The sequence below is a fragment of the Theropithecus gelada genome, chromosome 3, assembly GCF_003255815.1.
Source record: "Theropithecus gelada isolate Dixy chromosome 3, Tgel_1.0, whole genome shotgun sequence".
NCBI classification, from domain to species: domain Eukaryota; kingdom Metazoa; phylum Chordata; class Mammalia; order Primates; family Cercopithecidae; genus Theropithecus; species Theropithecus gelada.
The window spans coordinates 168,596,063-168,612,277 of NC_037670.1; the positions used below are offsets into that span (position 1 = coordinate 168,596,063).

Consider the following 16,215-nt stretch of genomic DNA (forward strand, 5'->3'; position numbering starts at 1 on the left):
AAGAATAATACTATTTCTTCATAAAAAATCTCTCAAAACAGAAGAAAATGAAACATTTCTCAATTTATTCTATGAAGCCAGTATCACTTGATACCAAAAATATCAAAGACATCACAGGAAATGAAAACTACATTTCCAAAGACCTATTAATCAAATGTTTGATGTGGCTTTCACGGTATTCAATAACAGGGATAGAACTGAAGAGGCTGAAAGAACACAGCATGGCAAATGATGGCATAGACAACAAGCCCAAATGATAGCAGTAACTATAAGCAGCGCCCTGCAATCTCAGGGTCACCCAGGGGGATGCTTCACCCACAGATCAAAAAAGCCTAATAGCAAACCTGCAGGTAATAGCTGCTACTTTAAGTGTGGGAAGTCAGGACATTGGAGCAAGAACTACCCGAGTCAGGGCAGCCCACCCAAGCCTGTTCTCATTGCAGGCAGAAGGGTCATTGGAAAAGGGATTGCCCTGAGCTGTGAAGGAAGAAGAGGAAACTTTGACCTTTATAACGGACCTTGAAAGCATCTTCCATCTCTTTCAATATCTTTATGAAGACATAAATATATGGATGATTAAACAGCAATTAAACAGCACTTTATGCCATAATGGCCCTAACTGAGGGCTGGTGGAATAAGACTTTTCCACGCTTGTCCCCTCTCAGAACCATCAATTTTAACAAGTATCCATGCACAAACATATTTTCACAGGAGCTAAAGAAACCAGGTGAGTGATTACAGCAACTGTGTGTAGCACAGAAATAAGAAAATATGCATTGCAAAGAGTAGGTAGGGTAGTTTCACAATACCTGCATCAACCCTCCCCTACTTCAGGCAGAACAGTGCAGAGAGAGATACCCTCTGCATAGGGGAAGGAGAGGGGAGAAAATAACAGATTTTGCCTCAGACTCCAACACTGGGCCAGCCTAGACTCCAACAGTGGGTCCACACCAGGCAGGCATTCACAACCATAGTCTCTGAGCTGGTACCCACAGATTTGGCAGCCTACCTGCCACTGCCGAATAGGTCCCCAAAGATTCAGGCTCCTGGCTGGCTCCATGGCTCCAGGATTCAGGCCTCACATGCAAACTCAGTCTCCAATCTCATTCCAGCACTAGGACAGTCCACCCCAATGCCAGGCTACCCCAGCAGCTTTGGCCTCCTGACCACCTACAGGACTGGTCTGGCCTCCACAGTCCCAGGTTTCAGTCCTGTCCCAAACTCTCTACTGGCCTAGAGTAAGGGTTCCCCTAATAACCCCAGGCTTCAGGCATGCCTCAGTGCCAGGCCAGGCCCTGAAGCCTCAGACTCCAGCAGACCCAGGGTTTAGGCCTACACCAGTTGACTCAGAGTCTAGGCCAGTTCCAGCAGACCCCAGCACCAAGCTAGCCTCTGTGGACCCAGGTTCCAGGCTAGACCCAGGTTCCAGGAACTGGGCCCAACCTCATAGAACCAGGTACCTGGCTGACTCACTTACTGACCTAGGCACTAGACCAGCCTGACCAAGGGCTTCAACAGGCCCACCTACGGACCATGCCAGATGGCCTGCCTAAAATGACTGGACAAGTTGACTTGGGAAGGGCTTATCTAGACAATTCTGGTTTGCAAAGACTGGAATAAGTCTCTGCTTCTTAAAGTTAGCAGATACCAATGTATGGCCATAAGGATCATGAATAATCATGAAACATGGCAACACTAAAGGAACAAACGAAGCACCAACAACTGACCTTACAAAAATGGAGATTTACAAACTGCCCGACAAAGAATTCAAAATAATCGTCTTAAAGAAGCTCAATGGGCTACAAGAGAATATAAATAAACAAATAGATAAAATTAGGAAAACAATACCTGAACAAAATTACAAATTCAATAAGAGAAAGAAACCATAAAAAGAACCAAAGAGAAATTCTGGCACTAAACAACACAATAACAGAAATGAACAACACCATATAAAGTTTCAGCAGCAGACTCAATCAAATGTGAAATACTTGGTGAACTCAAAAACAGGTCATTTCATATTAGTCAAAGGTGGGGGAAAGAATGAAAAAGAGTGAAGAAAGCCTGCAAAAGCTATAGGATACCATCAAGAACCAATTTAGGCATAATGAATGTCCCAGAGAGAGCAGAGAAATAGAAGGAAAAAAAAAGAAGCTATTAAAAATGATAGAAAACATCCCAAATATGGGAAAAGATATAAATATCCAGGTATAGAAAGCTCCAAGGTTTCCAGTCAGGTTTAATCTAAATGAGACTACACCAAGACATGCTATAATCAAACTGACAAAAATCAAAGACAAAGACATGATCCAGAAAGACAAAAGAAGCATATCACATACCAGGGAACACCAATATGGCTCTCAAAATATTTCTCAGCAGAAATCTTACAGGCTGAGAGAGTGGGTTGATTTACTTAAAGTGCCAAATAGGAAAACAAAGACTGCCAACCAAGAATACTTGAATGGCAAAGCTGTCCTTCAGAAATGAAGAAGAGATAAAGACTTTCCCAGACAAACAAAAGCTAAGGCAATTTGCCACCACTGCACCAGCCTTACAATAACAGCTGAAGAGAGTTCTTCAACCTAAAAGAAAAGGACCCTAATTGGCAACATGAATCATGAAAGGAGAAAACTTAAAGGTAAAAGAAGTACACAACCTAATTCAGAATACTCTAATACTATAATGGTGGTGTGTTAATTACTTATATGTTTAGTCTAACAGTTAAATTATAAACTATTAAAAATTACTACAGTAACTTTTAAGGGATATGTAACATAAAAAGATATAAACAGTGACATCAAATATTCAAAATGTGTGGTGGCAGAGAGTAGAATAAAAATGTAGTGCTTTCTCAGAAATCTGTAGAACAAAAAAATAAAAAATAAATAAATTTAAAATGTAGTGCTTTTCGTGGCCAAAGATACGTTATCAGCTTCGAATAAACTGTTATAATCACAAGAAACTTTTTGTAAGTGTTATCGTAACCACAAATCAAAAATCGTTAATAGATACTTTAAAAAAGTGAAAAACAAGAAATCAAAACATACTATTAGGAAAAATCACTTAACCACAAAGGAAGACAATAAGAGAGGAATAGAGAAACAAAGTATAAATAAAACAACTAGAAAACAATTAACAAAATGGCAGAAGTAAGTCCTTACTTTATAAATAATCACCTTGAATGTAAACGAATTAAATTCTCCAATCAAAAGGCAGAGTGGCTGAATGGATCAAAAGCAAGGCCCAGCTTGATGCTGCCTACAAGAGAGTCACTTCACCTGTAAGGACACACATAGACTGAAAGTGAAGGTATCAGAAAAGATTTTCCATGAAAATGAAAACCAAAGGAGAGTAAGAGTAGCTATACTCATACCAGATAAAATAGACTTTAAGTCAAAAACTGTACAAAGAAACAAAGAAAGTCATTACATAAATAATAAAGGGGTTAATTCAGCAAGCGGGTATAATAACACTCTGATGGAGCGTGCTGTTGAAGATTTCTATAGAGTTGCTCATTTTTGTCATTGTGGTTTTTGGTGTCAGAATGTCTCTTTATTTTTTATGGTTTCTTTCCTGTATATCTATATCTATATCTATATCTATATCTATATCTATATCTATATCTATCTATATATATATCTCAAACCCAGGATCACCTAAACATAGAAAGCAAATATTAATAGATCCAAGAAGAGAGAAGACTTCAATACAATAATAGTAGAGGACTTCAATACCCCACTTTTAGCAATGGACAGATTATCCAGGAAGAAAATGTTGAACTATACTCCAGACCAAATGGACCTAACAGACATATACAGACCATTCCATAAACAGCTGCAGAATACACATTCTTCTCAACTGCACAATGTCTAGAATAAATCATATATTAAGGCACAAAATAATTCATAATAAATTTAAGAAGTTGAAATATCAAGGAGCTCTTCTGACCATGATGGTATCAAAATAGAAATTAATAACAGGAGGAACTTCAGAAAAATTACAAATACATGGAAATTAAATAATATGCTCCCTGACAACCAATGGGTCAATGAAGAAATTAAGAAAGATGTTTAAAATCTTTTTAGCCAAATGAAAATGGAAACACAGCATACCAAAACACATGGGATATAGAAAAAAATCATTCTAAGAGGGAAGTTTAAAGCAATAAATGCTTACATCAAAAAAGAATAAAGACTGCATACCAACAATCTCTGTTGTGCCTTAAGGAACTAGAAAAACAAGAATAAACTAAGCCCCAAATTAGTAGAATAAATAAAATAATAATGATCAGAGTAGAAATAAATGAAGTAAAGACTAAACAATAAAAACATCAAAAAAGTCTTCTTTTTGAAATGTTAAACAAAATCAACAAACTGTTAGCTAGTCTTAAAAAAGGAGAGAAGACTGAGATAAACAAAATCAGAATTGAAAAAGGAGACCTTACAATGATCTTAAGAAACAATTATAAACAATTATGCACCAACAAATTGGATAAGCTAGAAGAAACTGACAAATTTCTTGATATATTTACCAAGATTGAATTATGAAGAAATAAAAAATCTGAAAAGATCATGATCAGGTAAAGAGATTGATTCCACAATAAAAAGCCTCTCATCAAAGAATAGCCCAGGACTTGATAGCTTCACTGCTGAGTTTTACCAAATATTTAAAGAAGAACTAGTAAAAACTCTTCCAAAAAATTAAAAACAAGGAAATATTTCCAAACTCATTCTTTAAGGCCAGCATTACCCTGATACCAAAACTAGACAAGGATGTGGCAAGAAAAGAAAACTACAGGTTAATACACCTGATGAGCATTGATGTAAACATTCTGAACAAAATATTAGCAAACCAAATTTAACAACACATTAAAAGGATTTTTCACCATAATCAAGTGGGATTCAGTCCAGGAAAGCAAGGATGTTTCAACACATGCAAATCAAAAATGTGATACATCACATTAACAGAATGAAGGACGAAAACCGAATGATCATTTCAATACATGCAGAAAAAGCATTTGACAAAATTCAGTACCCATTCATAATTTTAAAAAGACCTCTCAACAAATTAGGAATAGAAGGAGTATATCTCAACCCAACAAAGGCCACGTATGACAAACCCACAGATAACATTGTACTCAATGGAAAAAAATTGGAAGCTTTTCCTCTAAGATTTAGAACATGACAAGGATTCCTACACTTTCCACTTCTAGTCAAAACAGTACTGAAAGTACTAGCCACATAAATTAGTCAATATAAAGAAATAAAAAACATTCAAGTTGAAAAGGAAGGAGTTAAATTGTCCCTGTTTGCAGATGGCATGATCTTTTATATACATAAAAATCCCTGAAGTTTCCACGAAACAACTGTTGGAACTAATAAATGAATTAGTAAATTTGTAAGGTACAAAATCAACATACAAAAATCAGTAGTATACCTATACACTAGCAGAAAACTATCTGAAAAAGAAATCAAGAAAATAATCCTATTAACAATAGCTTACAAAATAACATATTTAGAAAGAAATTCAGCAAAGGAGATGATAGGCCTGTACATTGAAGACTATAAAACACTGATGAAACAAATTGAAGACATGCCACTGCACCCAGCCTGCAGTGATTCTTTTTAATTGTTTGGTTATAAGATGGCTTTATGCTTTTAAAAATCCCCAAGGACTTGAAGAGATTTTATGTGGGTATTTGTTGATAATTATTATTATTACAAATTAAAACATCATTGTAAACTATGTTTTTTATTCATTAAAAAATAATCCCATTATATGATAATATATATAACATTTATTAAAACAGCTTTTATAAAGCCAAATAAATTGAAAAGATAGTATTGTTTTACATTTTTGTAAAATTATTTGTCTGTCTTACCAAATGACTGCATTTGTAAGTTTTCTGTTGCATCTGATCTTTTATAATTTCAAACATCACATAACATTTGGAATACTCCGTTACACCTTTACAAGAGAACAAGAGTGGGAAAAACTAATGATATCTTAAATTCTTATTAGAAAAACTTCGTTTTCTGAAACCTAGTAAGGGCTCAGTAACTGTTGTTTATGGCTATTATTTCCCTTCCTCACTGTGAGCACATACATATTCCACTTCAGACAGAGATACACCTTGGTGTTGGGAGATCAAGTCCTTTTTCGGGTTGCCATAACAGGTTCTATGGGAACCAAGTCACAACCTCTCTTATACCTTCATGAGAACTAAAGAGGTGTTTGAATTCATAAAATTGTAGCAATTTTACGTGTTTGGATACTGTAATTTGTGATATTTCTCTCAAGTTATTTACTCTTGAGATATTTGAAAATCTGTATGCAAACAGTGTGATGCCAAGATGTGTCCTCCCTTTTTCCTACAATTTTCCTCCAAGGACAATCAGACACAATCTTTGCTCTCCTCCAGAGAGAAGAGTCAGGGAACAATTTTGTTTCCCCTTAGGGAGAAGGTAGAAAGATGTGAGGTCTCATAATCCTTCTGGGAATTTACTTCTTAGCTAATTCTAAATAAAACCCTTGCTCCTTGAGGTTTAATTTAGAGCTTCATACTCTATTTTGATAGCATCATCAAGTGGAGTATATGCAGCTGAATCTGGGATTTGTTCCTCTGGAGTCAGCTAGAATTTCTTATAGCACATCACTCATCTATGTAGTGTTTATTCTAGTTCAAAGTTTACCCCTGAGAAATATCTAGTGCTTACACCTTCTTATGCAGAACAGATTTATTTGCACTGTGAGGTGGTTTTCAGTATAGCTAAAGTAGGACAGAGTGGCAGCAAAAATCCTCATGGCTATGCAGAGAGGAATGACACTCCTGGGTGGCATATCCTAAGTTCTTTTTAACTAAAAGTTTGTATACCAGGTAGATGAAATAGAAATATAGATGCACCCCACTCCCACCCAGCTCCGGGAGGTTCTGCCTGCTGTGCTATGGCCAGGAGCCTTCTGATTGCTTAGCAACTGTCTCATCATCACCTCCCAGTGTGGATGGATGGTGGTCATCTAAACTGGCCCAACTCTATTGATTGAGAAGGCAACTAAAAGTAAGAGAGGCTTCAAATGCAGGCAATGCCTCTGGACAGGGATATTTTGGATAAGCCAAAAGGATAAAAGGATCTTAGATACTAGAGAGAGTGAGAGAGAGAGAGAAAGAGAGACAGAGAGAGAGACAGAGAGAGAGAATTAGATAGGCAGACAGAGATAGAGAATTATATATAGATAATATATATTTATTATATAGATTATATACATATGTAATCTAGCACAAATGAAGATATTCAGAGAAACTTCTGTTACTGGAGAACAAAATTCTGGTAGCAATTGCAGTTAATTCTTTCCCTTGCAGAAACAGTGTAAGAGGTAAGTTTGCAATATAATTGTTTCTTTTTGAAATTTTCTAAACCATTACTCTCAATGTCAAAAATTATTCAACTCAGAAATTACTGTGTGTGATATGGGATTCATCCTACCACAAAATAGAGCAGAATGAGTGCCAATTCTTCTGATCAGAGTTGAAGAAACAGGATAAAGCACCCTAGCTCAGTTACAGGACTGTCCAGGGGGAGTATTGTACATACTGACCCTGCATACTATTGTTTTCTGCATTTCTACTATTTTATTGGCTCTATTTGGAAAGAAAAAATTTATTTAGGTACCTTAACTTTTTCTCCTAGATTTCAGTGCTGTACCTTCTAAAAAGTTTTGCTCTTTCTTCACTATTATTTTCATGTTTATTTTTTAACAGTGAAATAAAAATGATGGCAATGGAGAGAAAGGATTTAATAATTCAGAGACAGAAATAATTAAACTAAAAAGTTAAGATGTTACTATATCATTTTTATATTACAGGAATTTTCTTTAGTTGTAGCAAAAATTCATGTTACGAACTTCATGCACATTTATATAAACCTCCCAAAATGTATTCATATTTATAGATCTAACACTGTCTCTCATTTGTGTTTGAGCCATTGCTGTTTGTGTTTGAGCCATTGTCATTTGTGTTTATGCCACTGCCATAAAATGTAGGCCTCTCTTAGGCTAATGTTTTGCAAAAGTTCACAACATTGCCTTCAAGGTCTTCAAGGTCTCTTTTTACTTTATTTTATTTTCTTATAAAATCATTTTCCAATAAAGCAATTATCCTGAACCTGTCTTCTTATATGCAACATTCAAAGCAGGTATAAGACAATAACCTTTATGTATTGTCAGTTTTCTCTGCAGATATAATACATTTCATTTGTCTAAGCTTATTCAAGTATATCCTATAGAAATAATGTCTATCAAATTACGTGGATTATTCATCGCATTTTAATAAACCCATTTTCAAATGATTAACTTCTAAGTGTGAACGTTTCCTAGTAAAGTTAAAATCATGTCTTGGTAATTGATAGAAACTGACAAATAGAAGACACTAGTGTATGTATTTTTCAACAAAATATAACAATTTGTTTAACATTTTCTATTTTCCTGTTTCATCTAATACTATTTTAGTTATTATCAGGGCCATAAAGATGTTTAACACTTATAACCCATCCATAAGACTTTTACAACTGGTTATAGAAGGCATATCAGCTCAAATGAATGACATTTGGTATCAAATCCCTCTTCCTTTTTAATTTTATCTTGAGCGTGCAACATATCTTCAAAATAGGAATATAACTCATTTCACAGTTTTTACTGACAAACCTGTATACACTTAACAGGTGTCTGAAGAGCTTCCTTATAAGAATCTACTCTAATTCCCTAGAAGACTCTGTTTCTAGGCTGATTACCTAGACCTTCAATGAAATGTAAGGAAACAGGCTATCACCTTCCTTCCTATGGTAGCTGGTTGTAGACAAACAGAAGAATCCCCCAAGTTGAGAAGCCCTATGTCTCTGCTGCTCTGTGAGCCACTCCTGTGGATTACACAATGAGGTAGTTGATAAGCACAGTAACAACACTAGTATTTTTGAATATCCAGATGCAGTTTCTAGCTTCAAATATGCCTGCCTCCTAATTTACATTTACCTATGCCTGGTATTCTCCAAAGTGATATACAATATTTTCCAAAATATTTATATTGTTAAATCCATCCCACTTTCATGAACACAAAAAATAATGTCAATAATAAGCATGATCCATCCATCATTGTAAAAGAAATAATTCATATTTATCTGGGCATATATTAGTTCTGCAGAAAATATACTTTGACTATGAGCAATCAAAATAACATCACAGTTATGCAGTATTATGTATTTTAAAGCTATGGCATTGATTATATTAAAATGTTGTTTAAACTGTAATGACTGTATAGGTAAAGATATCTCTGTATAATGAATGATGTGGGTCTGAAAAATCAAGTCATTCCAGATGTCATTTATCTAGGAAACCGGAGCTCTTCTTGGGCCATGAACTGAAATTAAGAATAAAATAATAGATGCAAAATAAAAGACATATAATTTGCTCTTAATTATATAGGTAAAAGGATATCTACGAAGGAAATCCTGAATAGTGGGTTTTGAGATAACGACTTTCACAGAAAACATCTAGATCCTGGGCAGTAAGAAATAGTAAAATGTCCCATAAAGCTGTAATCAGTGGATTTTATCCCAGGTTTGACCGAAGTATATTAAAACAGGACCAATGACCAATTAACCAATGACCAATTAACTTCTCAGAGTCAGCATGACAAAGCTGAAAAGCTAAACGTAGGACAACATCATAGGAAAGGTGAATGAGAGTATGATGCCCTGATTGCTAAGGCAGAGGCTTTTTACCATTAAGTAGTTTCTTCCAGGGTGATATATCTGATTTTTTGTTAGTTTGCTAGACAGTAGTGGTTATAACCCATTGAATTAAAAATTCCATGTGTCCACATTAATTGATTGACAGATAACTAGAAAGAAAGAAAAAGAATGAAAGAAAAAAAAGAAAAGAAAGAAAGAAAGAGAGAGAGAGAGAAAAGAAAGAGAGAGAGAGAGAAAGAAAGGGAAAGAAAGAGAAAAAAGGAAAGAGAGAAAAAGAAAGAAAGAAAGAAAGAAAGAAAGAAAGAAAGAAAGAAAGAAAGAAAGAAAGAAAGAAAAGAAAAGAAAAGAAAGAAAGAAAGAAAGAAAGAAGAAAGAAAGAAAGAAAGAAAGAAAAAGAAAGAAAGAAAGAAAGAAAAGAAACGAAAAGAGAGAGAGAGAAAGGAAGGAAGGAAGAAAAAGAAAGAAAGAGAAAGAAAGAAAGAAGATAGACAGGCAAATAGATAGATAGACAGATAGATTAAGCTCATTCTCACAGTAAAGCCAACTAATAAATATAAAAGGAATGAGGGAGTTAGAATGACACATTTTGCAACCATCATTACTTATAATGGAGTCAGGTAAGATAATCAGTAGATGCTTTAATGAGTGGCTGAGAATTTAATAAAAACAAGATATGTATACATTAGTTTTAATATATTTCCCAGAAATTATACTAGAAAAAAGGGTAATTTTATAATGGAGATAGACAGGACACATTACCTCAACCAAATGATCCACATTAGCATTTTGAATATTGAAGCAAATTAACATTATCTGCCTACTAATAGAAGATATTGAGATAGACACATAGATTCATCTCCTATTAAAAATTTAAAGTCTGGATAAAAATATGGAGGGTCAATAGAAAACCCATTCTGAGAATATTCTGTGAAACAACTTGTTTGTACTTTTCAAAACTTTTAATGTCTGGACAGAAAGAGAGTGTCTGGGTAGCTATCTCAGATCAGAATAGATTAACTGTACTATGGGATGTTGCATCACACCTTGGACAGGAAGGACAGAAGATGCTCTGTTTAGAAAACAATATTATGTCAAGATCACATTTCCTGATTTTGATAATGGTATTGTGGTTAGATAAGTGAATCCCTTTGTTCTTGGATAAAATAGAGAACTGAGGGATAAACTGGTATCATAGATACACACTAAAATGTCCCAGAAAAAAAAATATATATATTAATATAGACAAAAAGGGAACAAGTAAATATGAAAAAATTATTAACAATTGTTGAATCTAGATGAAATGTGTATGAGAGAACTGTTTCTAATTTTTGATACTTATCTGAAGGTTTGAATTACTTTACAGTAAAAAGGTAAAAACAAAAACAGAAAGAAACACTGGGGGGGAAAGGTGAGTTAAGTAGGCACAAATATATATATGCTTCCTCTGAGCTCATTTTGAAATAAATAACTCATTCTCTTTGATTCTCCAACCCTGATCTTTCATCACACTCTGGTCCTTTACAAAGTGTCATTAAGGAATGGGGGACAACCAGTCATGGGTCACAGAATTCATCCTGGTTGGATTCCAGCTCAGTGTGGAGATGGAAGTACTCCTCTTCTGGATCTTCTCCCTGTTATATCTCTTCAGCCTGCTGGCAAATGGCATGCTCTTGGGGCTCATCTGTGTGGATCCCAGACTACGCACCCCCATGTACTTCTTCCTCTCACACTTGGCCGTCATTGACATATCCTATGCTTCCAGCAATTTGCTCAACATGCTGAAAAACCTAGTGCAACACAACAAAAACTATCTCCTTCATCTCTTGCCATTAGGCAGATGGCTTTGTATTTGACTTTTGCTGCTGCAGAGTGCCTGATTTTGGTGGTGATGTCCTATGATAGGTTTGTGATGATCTGCCATTCCCTGCATTACACTATCATGAACTGGAGAGTGTGCACAGTCCTGGCTGTTACTTCCTGGGCATGTGGATTTTCCCTGGCCCTCATAAATCTAATACTCCTTCTAAGGCTGCCCTTCTGTGGACCCCAGGAGGTGAACCGCTTCTTCTGTGAAATTCTATCTGTCCTCAAACTGGCCTGTGCAGACACCTGGATTAATGAAATTTTTGTCTTTGCTGGTCGTGTGTTTGTCTTAGTCGGGCCCCTTTCCTTGATGCTGATCTCCTACATGCGCATCCTCTTGGCCATCCTGAAGATACAGTCAAAGGAGGGCCGCAGAAAAGCCTTTTCCACCTGCTCCTCCCACCTCTGTGTGGTTGGGCTCTACTTTGGCATAGACATGGTGGTTTACCTGGTCCCAGATAACAGTCAACGACAGGAGCAGGAGAAAATCCTCACCTTGTTTTACAGCCTTTTCAACCCATTGCTGAACCCACTCATCTACAGCCTGTGGAATGCTCAGGTGAAGGGTGCCTTATACAGAGCACTGCAGAAAAAGAGGACCATGTGAATGAGGAGAGAATTTTGGTTCAGTTGATCTACCTTTATGAGATGTGGTTTGCTTGCACAATACAACTCAGAAACTAAGTCCACAAGAAGAGGCTTCATTTAAGAATGAAAATTACCTAAATTTTGACCCTGAAAATGGGAACAAATTTCCTGGGTATACCCATCTTCCTATATTAAGTAGTCTTGTTCGGATACAGGATAGCTACATTAGAATATCTAATTTTTTGTTTAAAATAATGACATCTTTTAAAAAGTCAGAAATAGGATTACGTGGAGATAAAATACTTATTATTTTATAATTTCAACTGTTGTTTTAGATTCAGGGGGTACATGTGCAGGTTTATTACATGGTTATATCACATTATGCTGAAATTTGGTGTGAAATTGAACCCATCACCCAGTAAGTGAGTATAGTATCCAACAGACAGTTACATCAACACATTACTATTCGCTGATCAATCAGGACATATGTAAATCCTATCATTACCTGGTAGCATCTGAAAATGGTAGATTAAAATCAATATTATAAGAAAAATCTTCTAAGAGAAACCAGAAATTTAGTAATGTAGAGCAATGTGTTTCTACTTCACTGATTATGACGACAATGAAATAAATGACTGAGAAATTATAAATTCCTTTTGGGAATAATTCAGAAAAGTAAATAAGAAAACATTGTGGAAAACTTCAGTGAGAAAGAAAAAGAAGGAAGGAAGGAAGGAAGGAAGGAAATAGACAATTACAAAGTATATTTCAAGCTGTATGGTATGACCAAGTGAATGAAATCCACTTGAAAATGTTTAAATGGTCTGGAAGGCAAGAGTTCTAAGCCTGGCTCTAACTTTACATTTATTCACGGGTTATGGTAATTACCAATATGACAAGATTGAACCACCTGTAGAGGATCTTAGGTAATATTCAATTTATCTTAAGATGGGTTGTGATGACAACGAGAGATATGAAACAACAAGAGATATGAAACAACAAGAGATATGAAACAAGAGATATGAAACAACAAGAGATATGAACCAACATTGCCTACCTTTCATGTTGGTAAAAAGTTCTTTGGATTTGTGAAACAAGACTGAGCAACACTTATTATGCTAATCATGGTACAAACACTAAAGGTGGCTTTTCTATAGTCATCAGCTAAAGCATTTATTTTTTAAAGTATTCTCTTCATTATAAACTCCAATAGTAATAACAGATTTAATTTAGTGTTATATTGTCTCAATTTCCCTTTATCTATTGAGTTCCTTTTATCTATTAATTTCCTTTTATCTACAAGTTTCCTTTTATCTATTAATAAATTAACGGATGTCATTTTTAGTGTAATTTTAAGTTTACAGAAAAATTAAGTGCTAAGCTAAGAGTTACATACACCCTCTAAACCCTCTCCACACAAATCGTGTCCCCTATAATTAATATCATGCCTTATGTGTGGTAGTTATTACAACTGGTTGGTCAATATTTGTACATTAACATTAAATATAGCTCATAGCTTACATTAGGGTCCACTGTGTTGTAAATTCTAAAGGTTTTAACAAATGTATAATGTCATGTATCCAATATTACAGTATATAGAATAGTTTCACTGCCCTAAAAATCCCCTGTGCTCTACCTATTTATCTCATTCTCCCTCCTCCAAAACTCCTGGAACCGGTAAACTTTTTAGTAGCTCGATAGTTTTGCCTTTTCCAGATTATTTAGTTGAGATCATACAGTATATAGCCCTTTAAGAATGGCTCCTTTGTGAGAAATATGCTATACTAACTAAGGTTCTTCCATGTCTTTTTGTGGCTTGGTAACTCATTACTTTTTATCACTGAATATTCTGTTTTCTGGATGTGCCTGTATTACGCTGTTCTTGCATTGCTATAAAGAAATTCCTGAGACTGGTTAATTTATAAAGAAAAGAGGTTTGATTGGCGCATAGTTCAGCAGACAGCACAAGAAGAGAAGTGCTGGTGTCTGCTTCTGATGAGAGCCTCAGGAGGCTTACAATCATGGCAGAAGGTGAAGGGTGAGCAGACGTCTCAATGATGAGAGTGGCAGCAACAGCGGGGAGGTGTCACACACTTTTAAAAACCAGGTCTTATGAGAACTCTCTCATTATCATGAGGACAGCACCAAGGAGATGGCACTAAGCCATTCATGAGAAATCTGCATCATTATTCAATTACCTCCTACCACTCCCCACCTCCAACACTGGGAATTCCATTTTAAAATGAGACTTAGAAGGAACAATATCCAAACTCTATCAGTACTATAGTTTATTTTTCCACTCACCTATTGAAATACATCTTAGATACTTCTGAGGTTTAACGATTATGAATACAGATACTATAAACATTTGTATGTAGGTTTTGGGTTAGCATAAGTTTTTAACTCATTTGGGTAAATACCAAGGAAAGCAATATGCTGGATTATGTGGGAAGTATGCACTTAGTTTTATAGGAAATTTCCAAACTGTCTACCAAAGTGGCTGTACCATTTGTATTCCTACCTGCAATAAAGGAGAGTTCCTGTTGCTCCACATCCTTACCTAGTATTTAGTTTTGTCGGCGTTTTAAATCTTCACCATTTTAATAGGTGTACAAGAGTATTTCATTCTTATTTAAATATGAAATTTTCTGATGACAGATGATGTTGAGAACATTTCCATGTGCTTTCTTGCCATCTGTATATCTTCTTTGGTGAGGTGTCTCTTCACATATTTTGTCCACTTTTTTAATGTTTTTGTTTTTGCTCATTGTTGAGTATTAAGAGTTACTTGTATATTTTCCACAAGTTATTTTTCATATTTGTTTTGTAATATATTTATTCTAGTCTATGGCTTATCTTTTCATTTTTTTAAACTTCAGTTTTAATGACGTTCAACTTATCAATTTGTTTTCCAATGGATTATTCTTGTAATCCAAAAAGGCATTGCCAGTCACAAGGTCACCTATAAAGTGTTCTGTTTTCCACTAGGGTTTTTATAATTTTGCACTTAACATGTAAGTCTATGATCCATCTGAGTTAACTGCATAAAATGTAATATCTCTGTTCAGGTTTGGGGTTTTTTGTGTTTTTTCTTTTCTTTTTTTTTTTTTTTTTGTATTTTTGCATGTTCAGTTATCCCAGCATCATTTACTGAAAATATTAGTCTTGGCCGGGCGCGGTGGCTCAAGCCTGTAATCCCAGCACTTTGGGAGGCCAAGACGGGCGGATCACGAGGTCAGGAGATCGAGACCATCCTGGCTAACACGGTGAAACCCCGTCTCTACTAAAAATACAAAAAAAAACAAACTAGCCGGGCGAGGTGGCGGGCGCCTGTAGTCCCAGCTACTCGGGAGGCTGAGGCAGGAGAATGACATAAACCTGGGAGACAGAGCTTGCAGTGAGCTGAGATCCGGCCACTGTACTCCAGCCTGGGTGACAGAGCGAGACTCCGTCTCAAAAAAAAAAAAAGAAAATATTAGTCTTTTTTTCCATTAAATTTCCACTGCTCCTTTCTAAGATCAGTTGACTATAATTGTTTGGAATTTTTTAGGGGCTCTCTGTTCTATTCTTTTGATCTATTTATTCTTTGGCCAATACGACACAGCTGTAATTACTGCAGCTTTATAAAAAGGCTTGAAGTTGGATAGTGTGTTAGTCCGTTTTCACACGGCTATAAAGAACTGCCCAAGATTGGGTAATTTATAAGAGAAAGAAGTTTAATTGATTCGCAGCTCAGCATGGCTAAGGAGGCCTCAGGAAACTTACAAACATGGCAGAAAGCAAAAGGGAAGAAAGGCACCTTCTTCACAAGCAGCAGGAAGGAGAATGAACGCAGGAGGAACTACCAAAAACTATAAAACCATCAGATCTCGTGAGAATCCACTCATTATCACAAGAACAGCACGGAGGAAACCGCCCCCATGATTCAATTACTGCCACCTGGTCTCTCCCTTGACAGGTGGGGATTATGGGGATTACAACTCAAGGTAAGATTTTGGGTGGGGACACAACCAAACCATATCAG

At 35.8% G+C, this 16,215-nt stretch overlaps 1 pseudogene; it reads left to right on the forward strand.

Moving 5' to 3' along the window:
* The first annotated feature begins 11,278 nt into the window (after positions 1-11,278).
* On the forward strand, positions 11,279-12,210 carry LOC112621753 (annotated as a pseudogene).
* Positions 12,211-16,215: the final 4,005 nt, after the last annotated feature.